The sequence below is a fragment of the Babylonia areolata genome, chromosome 34, assembly GCF_041734735.1.
Source record: "Babylonia areolata isolate BAREFJ2019XMU chromosome 34, ASM4173473v1, whole genome shotgun sequence".
Classification (NCBI taxonomy): domain Eukaryota; kingdom Metazoa; phylum Mollusca; class Gastropoda; order Neogastropoda; family Buccinidae; genus Babylonia; species Babylonia areolata.
This window is the reverse complement of record NC_134909.1, coordinates 12,712,861-12,730,360: the sequence shown is the minus strand read 5'-3', so window position 1 is coordinate 12,730,360 and position 17,500 is coordinate 12,712,861. Positions and strand designations below refer to the sequence as shown.

The 17,500-nt window shown below is 40.1% G+C and overlaps 2 long non-coding RNA genes across 4 annotated transcripts in view; one reads left to right on the top strand and one right to left on the bottom strand.

The window, feature by feature from the left end:
- Nucleotides 1–17,500, bottom strand: part of LOC143277554 (uncharacterized) — a 617,781-nt gene that overhangs the window by 200,973 nt on the left and 399,308 nt on the right. The window lies entirely within an intron of this gene.
- LOC143277556 (uncharacterized) overlaps nt 8,212–17,500 on the top strand; it is a 132,680-nt gene continuing 123,391 nt past the window's right edge. Inside the window, exon 1 of the long non-coding RNA XR_013053762.1 lies at nt 8,212–10,210. This is a non-coding gene — a long non-coding RNA (uncharacterized LOC143277556). The remainder of the gene's footprint in view (nt 10,211–17,500) is intronic.

Below are 17,500 nucleotides of genomic sequence, written 5' to 3'. Positions count from 1 at the left end.
TAACAGTAAATGCATTATACTCAATACATAAAAAGCTTGGATTTTTTTTTTTTTTTTTTTTTTTTAAAGTGTATCACAAGTGAGTCTTGAAGGCTTTGCCTCTCTTGTTATTTTAAAAAATTTTTTTTTAATCGGACTTCCTCCTCTCCCTATTGCATTACTTTCGACCCGAAATATCCTTGAAGCACACACGAAAACTAGTAGTAACTGCTCCTTCAAACTCATGAATGAATGTCACACGGATTGCATTTCAATAACTAATAAGGCTCGATAGCCGAGGGTCTGAAAAAAAAAAAAAGAAAAAAAAAAAGAACCAAGGGGTCTGAGTGCCTGTCCTGCGTTGTCTCGGTGTTTTTTTCATTCATTTCCTCATTCATCATCCAGACTGTAATTGTTGTCAATAATGTTTGTTGTTTCATCAAATCAAATCAAATCAGAAAGTGAATGTTGTCCGTCCCATACAGTTTCTCTAGTAGTAGAAGCATTTCCCACAAAAACAAAAAAGAGAAAGAACGAACGGGTGATTGATGTTTGCCTGCCACAACCCCCCGCCCCCCCCACCAACACCCTGACTATTAATAAATGATTGAATAAACAAAATGATAAATAGATAAATAAATGTTTGAATAAACGAATAAAATATGTGGACAAATAACCGAAAAATCGATGTGTGAATACATCTTAAAAGTAATGTCTTCAAAAAGTTTTAATGTTTAGTTGAATAAAAAGATTAATGTTTGGATAGATACATGCTTTGATAAGTAAATGTTTAAATAAGTAACAAAGAAGTTTTATTTTATTTTATTCATTAATGTTTGGATAGACAGATGGATCGATTAGATAGATAGATAGATAGATAGATAGATATATCGATAAACGTTTCAATACATGAATCAATAAATAAACACAAAAAAACACGAATATATGGATGACTAAACGTGTCCAAACACATAACTATATTTTGATTTTTGTTTTTTTGATAATAATAATAATAATAATGATTTAGATGCAGGCTTATATACCGCAGTACCCCCATCTCAGATGGGGGCTCACCACGCTTTAAAATGAAATATACAAATGTTAGAACTAAATGACGTAAAATATGTACAAAGTCAACACAGTCTCACATCACATTGGCTAAAATATACGTACGGATTTAAGACTAAGTGACACATAAAAATGTGTAAATCAACACAGGCACCATCACAGTCTCAAACCACACAGGCTGAAATCACAGCAAAAGAAAGCACATCACATTCACCATAGTAAAAAAAAAAAAAAAAAAAAAAAAAAGCATCACGTAACCAGGCATCACAAAAACAAAGAAAAAAAAAGAACCACAAATGAAAACAAATCAACACAAAGAGCACACCCAGCAGTAACACAGCAAGCACATGCAGATGGAACAAGTTTCACTGATAAAAGTACAGCTTGAAAAGATACAGTTTTGAGTGCTCTCTTGAATGCGAGTGTTGGGGGTGTTAACGGATGTGTGAGGGCAGTGAGTTCCACTGTTTAGGTTCAACAAAAGAAAAAGGAACGGTTTACCATAAGTTTTTTTGTACGAATCTTTGGAACAGACAGTGTGCGCTTGTCATCTGAAGAATAGAGTTGTCTTGGTGGTAAATAGACAGAATGTATACCCGAAAGACAGACAGGACAAGAATCAGTGAAGAAATTGTGACAGAGGACTGAAAGTTTGTATTGTATTCGTGCTGGAATGGGGAGCCAGTGAAGGGAAGCGAGTAGGGGAGTGGATGTGTTGGCGTTTCTTAGCTTTGAGAGTGAGTCGTGGTGGAGAGTTTTGAACTTTTTGAAGCTTTTCGACACAGTGTTTTGGGGCAGCCAGCAAGAAGAGCATTTCCATAATCTGATCTAGATAGAACCAACCAAAGCCTTTGTGGTTTCTGTAGTTAAGATATTGGCGAATGGAGCTGATCTGACGGAGTGCTACATATATGCTGACCTACAAATGTGGTTGATACGTATGTCAAGCGACAAGTCATCTGGAATCATGTCTCTTAAATTGCGTGCAGATGCTGAGAAAGGTATGTCTGAGGCTCCTACCAGGATAGGTGAAGGCTTAGGCAAGTCAGGACACGTCTGCTTTTATAGTTTCCAGTCATTCTTACCCGCACTAACATATCACGTGTGTGTGTGTGTGTGTGTGTGTGTGTGTGTGTGTGTGTGTGTTGTGCGAGTGTGTGTGTGTGTGTGTGCGCGCGCGTGTGTGTGTATCTCTCTGTCTCTCTCTCTTGAGTGTGTGTGCGCGCGCGTGTGTGTATCTCTCTGTCTCTCTCTCTTGAGTGTGTGCGCGCGCGCGTGTGTGTATCTCTCTGTCTCTCTCTCTTGAGTGTGTGTGCGCGCGCGTGTGTTCCTCTGCAACGAAGGTTCTTTTTCTTCTTCTTCGTGCATAGTGTCAAGCAATAAAAGCAACACATAGTATATAAATAATGAAAATCGCGTTACGCGGAGACAGGAATTACACTCCACCCCCCCCCCCCCACCAGTCCCTCCCCCCCCTTCCAGTCCCTCACCACCCACCCCCTTTCCCTTCTGACAGCTGATTTTGTCCAGTGCCAGTTTATTCCTTCACGTTTTTTTTCTTCTTCTTTTTGTTGAAGCTTGTTTTTCACTTGACGTTTTTATTTTTCTTTTATTCATTTCTTTATTCATCTTTCGATTAAAAAAAATATTTATTTTATTATTATTATTATTTTATTTTATTTTTTTGACGTGTGACTTTGTCAAGTGTCAGTATACTCTGTGTTATTATTCATGTATTCCGTTGATGGAATCTTTCATTTTGGTATTTGAAAAAAAAAAAATTAATGTATATATATATATATATTTCTAAGGCATGTGTTTAACTATCTTTTTTGTTGTTGTTGTTTTGTTTCAGCTTTGCTCTTGTCCCTTGTTGTTTCCCTTTTGATTCTGTCTTGTGTCATATTTTTCTTTTAACGTTCATTTATTTGTCGATTTTTTTTTTTTTTCGTTTGGCGTTTGAAAAATATTCTTCATTTATAGCTATAAAAAACAACAACAACAAACAAAAACACACACACACACAAATATATATATATATATATATAGTACCCCATAATCTGTAGGCATTTATTGCATCTGTAGCTGACGATGGAAAAGATCGAGGGGACTGTACTCCCTGCAAGCTGTATGTGGGTGACTCCCCCTCCCAACACTACCTATCTGTCTATATATCATGTGCGTCATATAATATTTATCTATATATCTATTTACCTCTATCTATCTATCTAGTTGTGTGTGTGTGTGTGTGTGTGTGTGTGTGTGTGTGTGTGTGTGTGTGTGTGATAAAAGAGTTGTGTCAGCTTTGGATGAAGCCTCCCGTGACCGTTGAGCCTTGGTGAGTTGAGACAAGTGTGGCCACAGGCGTCCTGACCTGTAAGCCCCGTTTCATCTCAAGTCAGGTGACAGCCCTTCACTGACGTCCTGACCTGTAAGCCCTGTTTTATCTCAGTGAGGTGACAGCCCTTCACTGACGTCCTGACCTGTAAGCTCTGTTTTATCTAAGTGAGGTGACAGCCCTTCACTGACATCCTGACCTGTATGTAAGCTCTGTTTCATCTCATCGAGGTGACAGCCCTTCACTGACATCCTGACCTGTAAGCTCTGTTTCATTGAGGCGACAGCCCTTCACTGACGCCCTGACCTGTAAGCTCTGTTTCATTTCAGTCAGGCGACAGCCCTTCACTGACATCCTGACCTGTAAGCTCAGTTTCATCTAAGTGAGGTGACAGCCTTTCACTGACATCCTGACCTGTAAGCTCTGTCTCTCCTTAGTGAGGTAACAGCCCTTCACTGACGTCCTGACCTGTAAGCTCTGTTTTATCTAAGTGAGGTGACAGCCCTTCACTGACATCCTGACCTGTATGTAAGCTCTGTTTCATCTCATCGAGGTGACAGCCCTTCACTGACATCCTGACCTGTAAGCTCTGTTTCATTGAGGCGACAGCCCTTCACTGACGCCCTGACCTGTAAGCTCTGTTTCATTTCAGTCAGGTGACAGCCCTTCACTGACATCCTGACCTGTAAGCTCTGTCTCTCCTTAGTGAGGTAACAGCCCTTCACTGACGTCCTGACCTGTAAGCTCTGTTTTATCTCAGTCAGGTGACAGCCCTTCACTGACGTCCTGACCTGTAAGCTCTGTTTTATCTCAGTCAGGTGACAGCCCTTCACTGACGTCCTGACCTGTAAGCTCTGTTTTATCTCAGTCAGGTGACAACCCTTCACTGACATCCTGACCTGTCAGCTCTGTTTTATCTCAGTCTGGTTACAGCCCTTCACTGACGTCCTGACCTGTAAGCTCTGTTTTATCTCAGTGAGGTGACAGCCCTTCACTGACGCCCTGACCTGTAAGCTCTGTCTCTCCTTAGTGAGGTAACAGCCCTTCACTGACGTCCTGACCTGTAAGCTCTGTTTTATCTCAGTCTGGTTACAGCTTTCACTGACGTCCTGACCTGTATGTAAGCTCTGTGTCATCTCAGTCAGGTGTCAACCCTTCACTGACATCCTGACCTGTAAGCTGTTTCATCTCAGTCTGGTTACAGCTTTCACTGACGTCCTGACCTGTATGTAAGCTCTGTGTCATCTCAGTCAGGTGTCAACCCTTCACTGACATCCTGACCTGTATGTAAGCTCTGTTTTATCTCAGTCTGGTTACAGCTTTCACTGACGTCCTGACCTGTATGTAAGCTCTGTGATATCTCAGTCAGGTGTCAACCCTTCACTGACATCCTGACCTGTAAGCTGTTTCATCTCAGTCTGGTTACAGCTTTCACTGACGTCCTGACCTGTATGTAAGCTCTGTGATATCTCAATCAGGTGACAGCTTTCACTGACGTCCTGACCTGTATGTAAGCTCTGTGATATCTCAATCAGGTGACAACCCTTCACTGACATCCTGACCTGTAAGCTGTTTCATCTCAGTCTGGTTACAGCTTTCACTGACGTCCTGACCTGTATGTAAGCTCTGTGTCATCTCAGTCAGGTGTCAACCCTTCACTGACGACCTGACCTGTAAGCTCTGTTTCATCTCATTGAGGTGACAACCCTTCACTGACATCTACGCTGGTTAACAGCAGTCACAGGGTTAATTACAGAAGGTGAGGTTTCCATAGTTACCAAGACATGTTGTCGCTCAGTCAGTGAAAACTGTTTTATGAAACAGCCCCCCCCCCCTCCCCCTCCTACTCTCTCTCAATTTTTGAAGCAAGTAAAAATTTGGTATTTGTTTGATGACAGAATCCTCCCTCCATTCACCTTCTCTCTCTCTCTCTCTCGATTTTTGAAACGATTAAGAATTTGGTATTTGATTTTCACGTGAATAGATAACCTTTTTTTGTTTGTTTGTTTGTTGGCAGTTTATATTCGAACTTTTTCCCCCCCCCTCTTATTTATCTTTTACGGGCTGTTGCCATGGCTTCCGGTCTCAAGAAGCGTCCTCAGTGGTCGGCTGTGCTCTAAACAGCGTGAGTTGTACTGAATTAGAACTTCCGATCGGTGATACACACACACACACACACACCAACCAACCAGCCTTCTAGTATTGCTAGAAAATAAAGAGGCAAGGGGATGACTGCCAGTAAGTTCAGAATTGAAATATACTACAACTACTACTACTACTACTACTACTACCACCAGCCACATACTACTACCACCGCTGATGATGATAATATAATATGCCAAACAACAAGTGCAGTTTCAGTTTCAGTAGCTCAAGGAGGCGTCACTGCGTTCGGACAAATCCATATACGCTACACCACATCTGCCAAGCAGATGCCTGACCAGCAGCGTAACCCAACGCGCTTAGGCCTTGAGAAAAAGAAAAAGAAAAAAAAGAAAGAAAAAATAATAGATAAGCGTACATAAATAAGTAAATAATAAATAATCATAATATAAAAAGGTAATAATAATAATAATGAATAAATAAATAAATAAGACAACAATGATGATAAATAAGCAAATAAATGTAAAACATGAAGACACACATTCACACATACACCCACACATGCATAACAGATATGCACCAAACATGCAGTTTCACAGATATGAAAGCACAGTCAAATACACATAAACGTACATGAGTCCCAACACACACATTACCCTACACCTCCTCTACCCATCCTCTCCTCCACACACTCATTTCTAGGCTACGTATCGCAGCTTCCACGGCACACACACACACACACACAAACAAGTACAGAAGAAGCAGTTGTGGTAGCAGTAATAGTATCAGTAAGACGAGGAAGCTATTGGAGTGATTTCTACAACTCAGATGCTAAGGTTTTTGATTCATACGTTTCAATGACAAAACTTATTCCCACGCGGTGTATGAAACATTTGGGATGTATCAGGCTGACACATCTAGCAACTGAGGCGTGTGTGTGTGTGTGTGTGTGTGTGTGTGTGAGGACGCACTGAGTGGAGGGGCGGAGGAGAGGGGTGGGGGGGTGGGGGGTGGGGGAGAGTGCCTCTTATTATGAAGGTGAAGGTTGTGGAGCTAAGTCGAAGTGGGTTTTTCGCGAAGGTTTAAAAGTTTAGTTTATTGACGGCGTCAAGCTACCATAGACGGGACGAAGGTTGGTGCGGGGAGAGAGAGCAACTCAACACACTCGCTTTGCACACACACACACACAATTAGGGCCACTGATTCCGCTGAAGGCTTTTGCTGTTCCGGCCTTGAGTGTGTGTGAGTGTGTGTGTGTGTGTGTGTGTGTGTGTGTCTGTATCTGTGTGCGTGTGCGTTCGAGTGAAATCGTGCTACTGCACACTCACACACACACTGTTAATACCGACCCACATACACTCACTGATTGCACCAAGCCAGCCAGATACTCTGCAAGTCAAGGCAACGTAATATTATAGCTCTCTCTCTCTCACTCACTCACTCCCTCCCCCTCCCTCTTTCTCTCTCTCTCTCTCCGCGTCAGGTCAGACTTTTAAGTTTGGCTTCGCGTTGGACGCGGTGTAGTGCTAATTTCTCACGTCAACAGGACTCGCTTCCACTCAGCTGCCGTTTGGGCTGTTGTTGTTGTTGTTGTTGTTGTTGCTGGTTAAAACGGTTCCACAGGCCCAGCCACAGCCTTTCTATACGGCCCATATGGGGCTGTGAACTCAACTCACAGCCACAGTGTCTTGTGCTCAGAGTATGGAAAAGACGCGGGGGGCCCAGTTCTCTCCTTCCCCACTGAGTTTCAGGTTTAAACCTTCCCCCCCGACCGATCGAAGTTGGGGGAAAATCGGAGTAAAGTACCTTTCTCAAAGGACACAACTCCATGCCGAAACGAGGGGCCTATATTACTGCTCAACACTGGATCATAAGTCCCAACGTCTAACCGAACCGACAACGGCTCTAATTCGGGGGTATTATTATTATCATCATCATCATCGTCATTATTGTTGTTATAACTTTGGTGTCTTTTAATTTTGTGTTGTTGTATTTTTTTTTCTTTGTTATACACTGGACTAGGATATTATTACACGCTTTTTTTGTGCTTAAGAAAGCCCATGTCAGTGGTTTAATTTCGGACAGTTTTGAGTGAACTTGTTTTTGGTTTTTTATTTTTTTGTTTTTTTTTAATCTAATTTTTTCTTTATTAATTTCTTTGAATTTGTGTGTGTGTGTGTGTTTTCAAAGCTGTAGGGTAGAAAACACTACATGAGATGAATCATCATTATCATTCTTCTTTTTCTTCTTCTTATCATTAATTCTCATTTCAGTTTTTGGAGTTCATACGACAGAGTGAAAATCGTTGGCTAAAGCAGGATTTTTTTTTTTTTTTATTTAATTTTTTTTTTTTTGGGGGGGGGGGGGGGGGTTGTTTTTTAAATTCTTTAAAAAAAATTTTTAATTAGGAAAACAAAACAAAACAGAAAAGCAAAAATAGGGTGGGGGAAGGTGGGGGAGGGGGGATGTTCATTCTTTATCATCTGTTTTTTTTTTTGTTTTTTTTTAAATATAAATAACACATCGATGAGATGATCATTCACCGCCTTATTCGACATTCCTATGGCAAATCGCGCGTATTGTTCACTCTGCAATGTTGAAATTTCTACCCCTCACACACACACACATACATATATATCACACACATATATATATATATATATATATATATAATTACACAACGACAGGACTTGATATGAGACGCACTTAGTAGCACTGTGGAATTCACTGTATTTGCTCTGTGACAGTTTCACACAAAACATGCATGCTCTTCAAACCCATTCTGCGCAGCACACTTGGACTGTCCACGTCAAAAGACCGGAAAACAATCGCTTTTCAGTGACTAGATTTTCTTTTGGAACTTGATCAGCTTTTTGGACCAACGTGCTTCTGGAACTTCTGTCGGCTGTGTGTGTGTGTGTGTGTGTGTGTGTGTGGTGGGGTGTACTTGAATGCATGCGTGTAAAACTCTTACTGAAAACGCCATGAAAACAACAACAACAACAACAAAACACACTGGGAGATTGAGTGTTAGTCTGCATTATTATCATTATCATTAGTAGTTGTAGTAGTAGTAGTAATCGTTGTAGTAGTAGTAGTAAGTGAAGACCACATTAAAAAAAAAATGTTGCTGTTTATTTTTGGTCAGCTCGTCAATCAATCAATCTATCAGCTTGTCAATCTACACATCTATCTATCTATCGATCCATCGTCATACATATTCAGGATGTTCGCATTGCATCCATATAAGTGTCAGAGGCTGTGATGCTAAAAACATACAGCGGCAATCATTAATAAATTAAAAAATATATATATATGTACTGCCGTAATCAGAAACAAAAACATACTTTGCCAAAAACACACTGCCGCTATCATTAGTAAAAGAAAATGTACTGGGGCGTTCACGAGAAAAAAAGAAAAAAAAACAAAACAAAACCAAAAAAACCTGCGGCATTCATTAACAAAATAATATATACTGCGGCTACCATTGACAAAAATCATACAGCGGCAATCGGTAAAAAAAAAAAAAAAAAAAAAAAAAAAAAAGTATGGGAATCATTAAACACAAAATATATACACGGCAATCATTAACTTATCTCGTGTGGCAATCCTTAACAAAAATTCAATCATAAGCATAACACACACACACACACACACACACACACACACACACACAAGAAATCCAAGTTCTCTCGCCCTCGCATCAGTGTGAGCGTGCAAACCTGTCTTCAACGTCTCGTCTTCAACAACGTTTTGTGCATTGACGTGTGGAGAAAATATGTGTGAGATGGGGGAATTATTATTATTATTATTTTTTTTTTATCAAAGTGACTGTGCCACCCGTTTTTTGTCTACAAAGTTTAGTTGTCCCTTTTTTCCCCCCTCATCTTCGGGAGAGGATATATACATATATATGTGTGTGTGTGTGTGTGTGTGAGGAGAAAATTGTTTCTGAAAACAACAAATAGAAATCTGTCTTTCGCATCAATGTGACTGTGGTACCTGTCTTCAACGCCCGCCCCACCCCCCTCATGTCTACGAAAGCTTTTTTTTATTTTTTTTTTTTTTTTTACTTAATCATCAGAAGCAAAGTGAGAGGATAGCATTAAAAAGAACAACGAAAAAACAACAAAAAAAACATAAAACAACCTTGTGTGCCTGTCTCTGCGATCCTTGAGAAAGTCTGTAGAATTATATATATATATATATATATGTACATATATGTGTAGAGAGAAAGACACCCAAAACAAGAATGCAAACTTCAAGCCGTGTCAACTTGACCTTCCTAAAGGATCGTCGGTTAATCTCAACTCTTCGACTCACTCAACTGCATTTGAGTTCTTCAATGTCGTGTGTGCGGGTTTTTTTTTTTTTTTTTTTTTCTTTTTTTTCCTTTAAATCTTTGTTTCTTTCATTTTTTTTCCCCATGTGGCGTGGTTTGAAGGGCAAGGATTCTTGTTTGTTTGTGCGTGTGTGGAGTGATATAATTATTGTTTTTTGTGTTTTTTTTCTGCGCTGTCTTTTCGTTGGGATTACCTCCCTGTTGTGATGCATGCCTCCTTCTTCGCTTCGCTAAAAAAAAAAAAAAAAAAAAAAAAAAAAAAAGGAACCCACCCTTCTTCTACTTCATCTTCTTCTGCCACCCGGGATGGCTGTGTATGTCGGTGTGTGGAGGTCTGCTGCCTCGTTTTGTGACACACACACAGCCTGTCTACTTGACGGGTAAGTCATAAAGCGTAGTGTATATATATATATATATATATATATATATATATATATATATATATTCAAATGGTGGTGTTTCTGTTTATCTTTGCGTGGCTTCATCAGCCCCACAAGGGCAATGACTTTATTAACTGGCTCCCGTTTTGTCTGTCTGTCTGTCTCTGTGTCTTAGATTGCAACTCTGTCTCACTCTCTCTCTCTCTCTCTCACGTACACACAAATACTTACGCACACTGTCTCTCACACACGCATTAAATACACACACACACACATATATATATATATATATATGTATACATACATACATACATATTATAATTATAATAGTATGAATGAAAAAAAAAGTAAAAAAAGAAAGAAAAAAAAGTGAGGAACACACAAAAGCTAATACCAAGCATGTCAACAAACGGCTTACTATAACACTCTTGAGTGTGCGGGAACTATGCGTTGTCTGAATAAAACAACAAAGTCACCATGACACAGAGCGAGAGAGAGGGACACGGGGAGAGATCAAGTCACACACACACACACACACACACACACACACACACCACACACACACACACAGGCAAAGGCAGAGGCAAAGAGCGAGAGAATGACTTGCAACTGCAAAGAGATCTGTCACTGATATGCATTCGCTGCAGGATATTTTGCAATGCTGTATAATAAGCTTGTCTGAAAGTGTGTGAAAACCCATTTCGCTTTTTACGTGTGTGTGTGTGTGTGTGTGTGTGTGTGTGTGTGTGTGTGTGCGTGTGCACGTGTGTGTGCGTGCGTGCGTGCATGTACGAACGTACGCCACAGGCCATGAAGGAAGAGGGAGGGTGGGAAGATTGTGTAATGTGTGTATATATCGTCTTCGTCTTCGAACATGTGATTAAACCGGAGGAATCACAAGATACTCGTCATTTCAAAACCCCAGTGTTACATTATATTCTGCTTTTGTCATAGTTTGCTTCTGAAAAAAAAGAAAGAAAGAAGAAGAAGAAAAAAAAGGTCTTGCTTACCGATAGTAATGCAGTTCGAACTCAGAGTAGGCTACACATTTGTGTGTATATATTTTTATATTAAATTCCTGGTAGGCTACACATTTTGGGGTTATATTAAACTCAGGGTATGCTACACATTTTGGGAGTTATATTAAAATCATGGTAGGCTACACATATGTGCGGCTATATTTAACTCGGTGTATGCTACACATTTTGGGGGTTATATTAAACTCAGGGTGGGCTACACGTTTTAGGGGCTTATATTACTCAGGGTAGTCTACACATTTTGGGGGTTATATTAAACTTAGTTTAGACTACACATTTGGGCGCTTATAATAAACACAGGGAAGGCTATACACATGTGGGGTTGTGATTATTAAACTCAGAGTAGTCTACACATTTGGGGAGGTTATATTAAATCTCAGGGTAGGCTACACATAAAATTATGAGGCTACACATAAAATTATGAGGCTACACATTTCGGGGGTTACATTAACCTCGTACTAGGCTACACATTTTGGGGGTTATGCTAATCTCAGGGAAGGCTACATATATGTGGGTTTAAAAAAAATCAAAATCAGAGTAGACTACACAATTGTGGGGTTATAATAGACACAAGGTATGCTACATATATGTGGGGTTATATTAAACTCAGGGTATGCTACATATTTTGGGAGTTATATATTAAAATCAGGGTAGGCTACACGTATGTGGAGTTATATTAAACTCAGGGTAGGCTACACATTTTTGGGGGGTTATATTAAAATCAGGGTAGGCTACACATTTTGGGGGTTGTAATAAACTCAGTTTAGACTACACATTTGGGCGCTTAAAATAAACACAGGGAAGGCTATACATATGTGAGGTTATATTAAATTCGGGATACACTATAAAATTGTGGGGTTATGATAAATACAGGCAGGCAAAACATTTATGTTGGGTTATGATCATTAAACTCAGAGTAGTCTGGACATTTTGGGAGGTTATATTAAATCTCAGGGTATGCTACACATAAAATTATGAGGCTACACATTTCGGGTGTTACATTAATCTCGGGGTAGGCTACACATTTTGGGGGTTATATTAAACTCATGGTTATCCACACAATTGTGAGGTTATATTAAACTCAGGGTAGGCTACATATATGTGGGGTTATATCAAACTCATGGTAGTCTACACAATTGTGAGGTTTTATTAAACTCAGGGTAGGCTACACATATGTGGGGTTATATTAAACTCAAGGAAGGCTACATGTATGTGGGGTTATATTAAACTCAAGGCAGGCTACATGTCTGTGGGGTTATATTAAACTCAGGGTGGGCTACAAATGTGTGGGGTTATATTAAACTAAGTGTAGGATACACTCTTGTGGGACTTAGATGAAACACAGGGTTGGCTATACATGTGTGTGGTGATATTAATCTGAGGTTAGGCTACACATTTCGGGGGTTGTATTAAACTCTGGGTAGGCTACACATTCGTGGGGATTTTGGTCTGATTCCAGCAAAGGTTGAAGAAGTAACTCAGTGAACACTTAAATCAAAGAATTATTCTTATGCTGATGAACAATTAACTTGATTTATAATCAAATAAAGGTTTGCTGTATTTTTATATATACATATAGAAAATGAACATGTACATAACAGATAAGCTTAAATAAGTGCATAATTAACTGATCCAGAAGTAAACACATATAATTATGCATACCTGTATAAGTAATAAATACAAACAAAAATAAATACAAACAATTTACATAATGGATTAACAACCAGTCATGCTTAAAAACTTCAACTGATACAGGAAATCCCAGTTCCGTATAAAATGAAAATACTGGTAATATCCAGATTTATGATGATGACGAAACTACTACTACAACTACTACTTAATAATACTATAAAAAAAAATATCAATGATAATAATAGTAACAACAACAAAACAAATCGTAATGATTTTCATACACGCTTCACAAAAATGCATTTTAAAAATCTGCTCAGAATGAATATTGACTTCATAGGCATATGAAACGTAAAGAGACACCATATAGCCCATGTTGTTACAACGACTGTCTACATGTAGACTACGTATATACGTCTTGCGACAGCCACGCTAACTTGTAAACACACACACACACACACACACACACACACGCACACACAAACACACACTACACACATATGATCACACACAAATACACATAAGCACTCACACACACACACACACACACACACGCACACACGCAGACACTACACACACATGCTCACACACAAATACACATAAGCACTCACACACACAAACACACACACTCACACACTATCGGCTTCTAGCAGACGCTTACAAATAAAATTTAATGAACTTTCTCAATATGATAAGTCAGTCGTGGCCGACTATGACCATCAGAACAGCAGAGAAGGCAACTGCTGTCCCGACTTTCTCAAAGTAATGTCACATACTACACCATTCTATTTTCCTTCTAAGACTACAAGTACAACTAATCAGCAGTCAATCTATAAAGCTATAACGCGCTCAGTGGTTCGAATTCTTGAAACCACGCTTTGTAAGAAATAGGTCATGAAGTCGTCTCCTACACAGACACAAATACACACACACACACACACAGTTCCACTTATTATTCGTATGTCTGAATTACACTGATTTGCATGCGTAGCTAATGTCTGGTAAATCTTAATTGCATCCTTCATTATTCAAGTTAGCATTGCTTCTCAAGTGGAAAGGATGACAAAACCTAAAGATTCGGCCAGTTTTTGCAGAAAGCAGTTTGTAACTAAGAAAAGAAGCATTCAGAAACGTAGCCTGTGTGTTCAATAACGCTATTCAGTACCTTCATATATGGGGACAGTTCTCCCATTTGTTTGGACCAAGGCCCAACAAATAAACACCATTTTGACTTCGACAAGACATCAAACCGTTACGCAAAAGAAGACTGTAACAGTAGAAGTTTTCTGACTTGGGAAGATGATAATGCATCGATCTAATTAATCAGCTGTTTAACGATGGGCTGGTGTTTCTTTGTCTTTCTTTGTTGTTCTTTTTTTCTTCCCGAAATTGGTCAGTGACAAAAAAACCCAATTCGACTTAAATCAGTTGTACAGCCGCCATGGTGGTGTCTCGTCTCGTTGGCGGCAAAGCCGGCGAAGGTGACGTCACCAGTGTCCGCCATGACAGTTGTACCGTTTTTATTATTTATTATTATTCTTTTCTTTTCCTCCCTTCCTGTGTATAATGAAGCTGCCAGGCGAAGTATGGAGAGAGAGAGAGAGAGTGTGAGAGAGAGACACAGAGAGAGTGTGAGAGAGAACAAACTCGAGCGAAAGACTGAGCCAGACAGACAGAGAGAGAAAGACATGGAGAGAGAGAGAGAGAGGAACGTTCTCCACTGTACAGAACTGTATCTCTCCGTGTTGCAGCAAACAAAACAAGTCTCCCGGTTGCTTCGGCTTCGCTTTCTAGAAAGGCTGCTGCCGCTTTCTTTGGGTTTTGGTTTTTTCCTTCCCAGACTTTTCTCCTAGCGCGCACACTGACGATCCGTAACAACCAGACATAATAACTCCCTATTAACCTCCTCCCTTTCTTCCTTCTACGACTTGTGATTCTTCCTTCCACCTCCTCCCCCGCCATCATCATCATCATCATCATCGTCATCACGGCTCCACTCACCTGTTGTGATACGCTCCACCACTTCTTGCCATCGAACCCGCTCGCAACGCACACACAGACGACACACAAACACACAGACACACACAGACACACACACACGGCGCTCCTTCCATCTCTTCCTCCTCCTCCTCCTCCTCCTCCCGTTCTTCCAACAGGCGGCCGGCAAGTCGCGCGTGCCGATAGATAGATAGCTTGGTTGGTGGTTGGTTGGTTGGTACATTCACCCACAAAAACCCACCACCCTAGCCTAACACCCCCACCGGCACAAGTGGACTGGTCCCACCGTGTCAGCCAGGGTCCGTGACCCCCAGGCCTGATCTCTGCAGCCGACATGCACATTCTCCCAACCAGCGCAGCGCCTCGCGGGGCTAAGGGGCGGGGCTTAGCCTGCTTCGGCCCCGCCCCCAATCCTCGTCCCTCGCGGAAGCTTTTTGCAAAGCGAGGGCTCAGCCAATCGGTGACGGCCTCTCTCTCTTCCTCGGCCTGCGTCTTCTTGAACAGCGCGCGCACAGGTCTCCGTGTTGTACCGGTTTTCGACCGGGTTTGTTTTTTGAATGTAAGTTATGGGTTGGTCGGGGGGATTTCGTTGTGTGTACGGGGACGATTAAGTTTTGAATTCGAAACAACTGCTCGAAGAAGGAGTTGTAAACAACTACGGATGAAATGGATAAGCAAAAAACGGCAGTTACAAGAACTTACGTAGTCAACACCGGTCCCGGTTTAAATGAAAACTCGGCAAGACCGTCGGTTGAATACGCGACGACTCTCAACATACAAAGATACACACATACATATATCTGTGTGTGTGTGTGTGTGTGTGTGTGTGTGTGTGTGTGTGTGTGTGTGTATTGAGTATTCTTACCATGCCGGTGCGTGTGTTCAAGGAATATCTCAGTGTCTCTACCACCTCTTAACTTCCAGTCATTCATCAGTGAGAGGTGGTAAGTCTGGCAGCAGTGTACAACAGATATCCAAAGAAAATTAGTTGAAATAGGCTCACACACACACACACACACACACACACACACACACACACACACATATATATATATATATATATATATATATATATATATATATATATATATCTGTGTTGTTTTCTATAGGCCCTGTACAACCATATAATTGTCTTTCCTTTCTGTTTGTCAGTGTTATTTATCCCTTTCCGTGTTCATTATAGTTTTTTAACCTGTCCCTCCTGTCTATCTCAAATTTCTATTGTTTCGAGTTTTCTTTCGTGAATTGTATCTGCATCAGTTTTAAATATTTAGGTCTAAGTGTTCACCTTAGTGTCTCTAAGCGCAATTACTTGTGTGCCGTGTCCGTTGCATAGTTGCCGGAAACAAGACAAGACAAGACAAGACGGTTGAGAGAGAGAGAGAGAGAGAGTTGTGGAGAGAAATCTGTTGAGACAAAAGACACTAACAACAATTTCAGTCCAAAGGGGGGATGGGGGGGGGGGGGGGTATGTGAACATTATCATACGATTGTGAACACACACACACACAAATACGGCAACGCAGCTATGAACACAGTTATCATGATATACCTCTATTGTGTTGCTTCTCCATATAGATACAGAGATAAGATTTCCCACAACACTTGAATCAGTACATGACAAAAGTAGATATGGGTATATATATATATATATATATATATATATATATATATATATATATATATATAGGCTATACAACTGAATCAGATATGGCCGTCTACTATTTGACTGGAATGAACGGTTCTCGAATATGTATTATATATCACAAGAAAGAACCGAGTGTACTTTGTCTTCTTTAATTATATATATATATATATATATATATATATATATATATATATATATATATATATATATATATAGACATACATATATATATTTGTTTAAAACACACACACACACACACACATCTCTCTCTCTCTCTCTCTCTCTCTCTCTCTCTCTCTCTCTCTCTCTCTCTCTCTATATATATATATATATATATATAGAGAGAGAGAGAGAGAGAGAGATATTATACATAATGTTTATTTATTTATTTATTTATTTTTGTTGTTATTTTCTTCTTCTTCTTCTGCTTTTTTTTTTTTTTAACACGGTGGACATATCCAGTCTGCATCTCTAAACATTCTATATCTACCTGAAATGATGAACAAACAAACAAACAAACAAATTAGATAGACAAGATCCGAATCTTGCTGAAATTCATTTAATGTGCCTGTCAATAGTCAACAGCGGATACGGTTGAGGCATGCACGGGATACAAAAATGTTCTTCTGTACTAACCTTCAATTTTTTTCACTTGTGAATTGAACAGTCCAGAGGAAGGAAGGGAGGGAGAGGGAGAGAGAGAGAGGGTATGCATTCATGTACGTGTGAGTTCACGTGTGTGGAACGTTTTCAGGTTCTGTCCCCTCGCATATTATTGTACTGATCAGTCTTTACAAATTCATATTGTCCCCTACCCAAACACACACACCCTGATCCTTAACAAGAACCCCTCCTCCCCTTTGCGCGTCTGTCACTGTGTTCAGCGTGTCATGGCAGTGCCGATGTCTCCTCACAGCTGTTGTGGATGGCTAAATGCGTAAAAACAAATAAAATGAATGAATGAATGACTGTATGAAT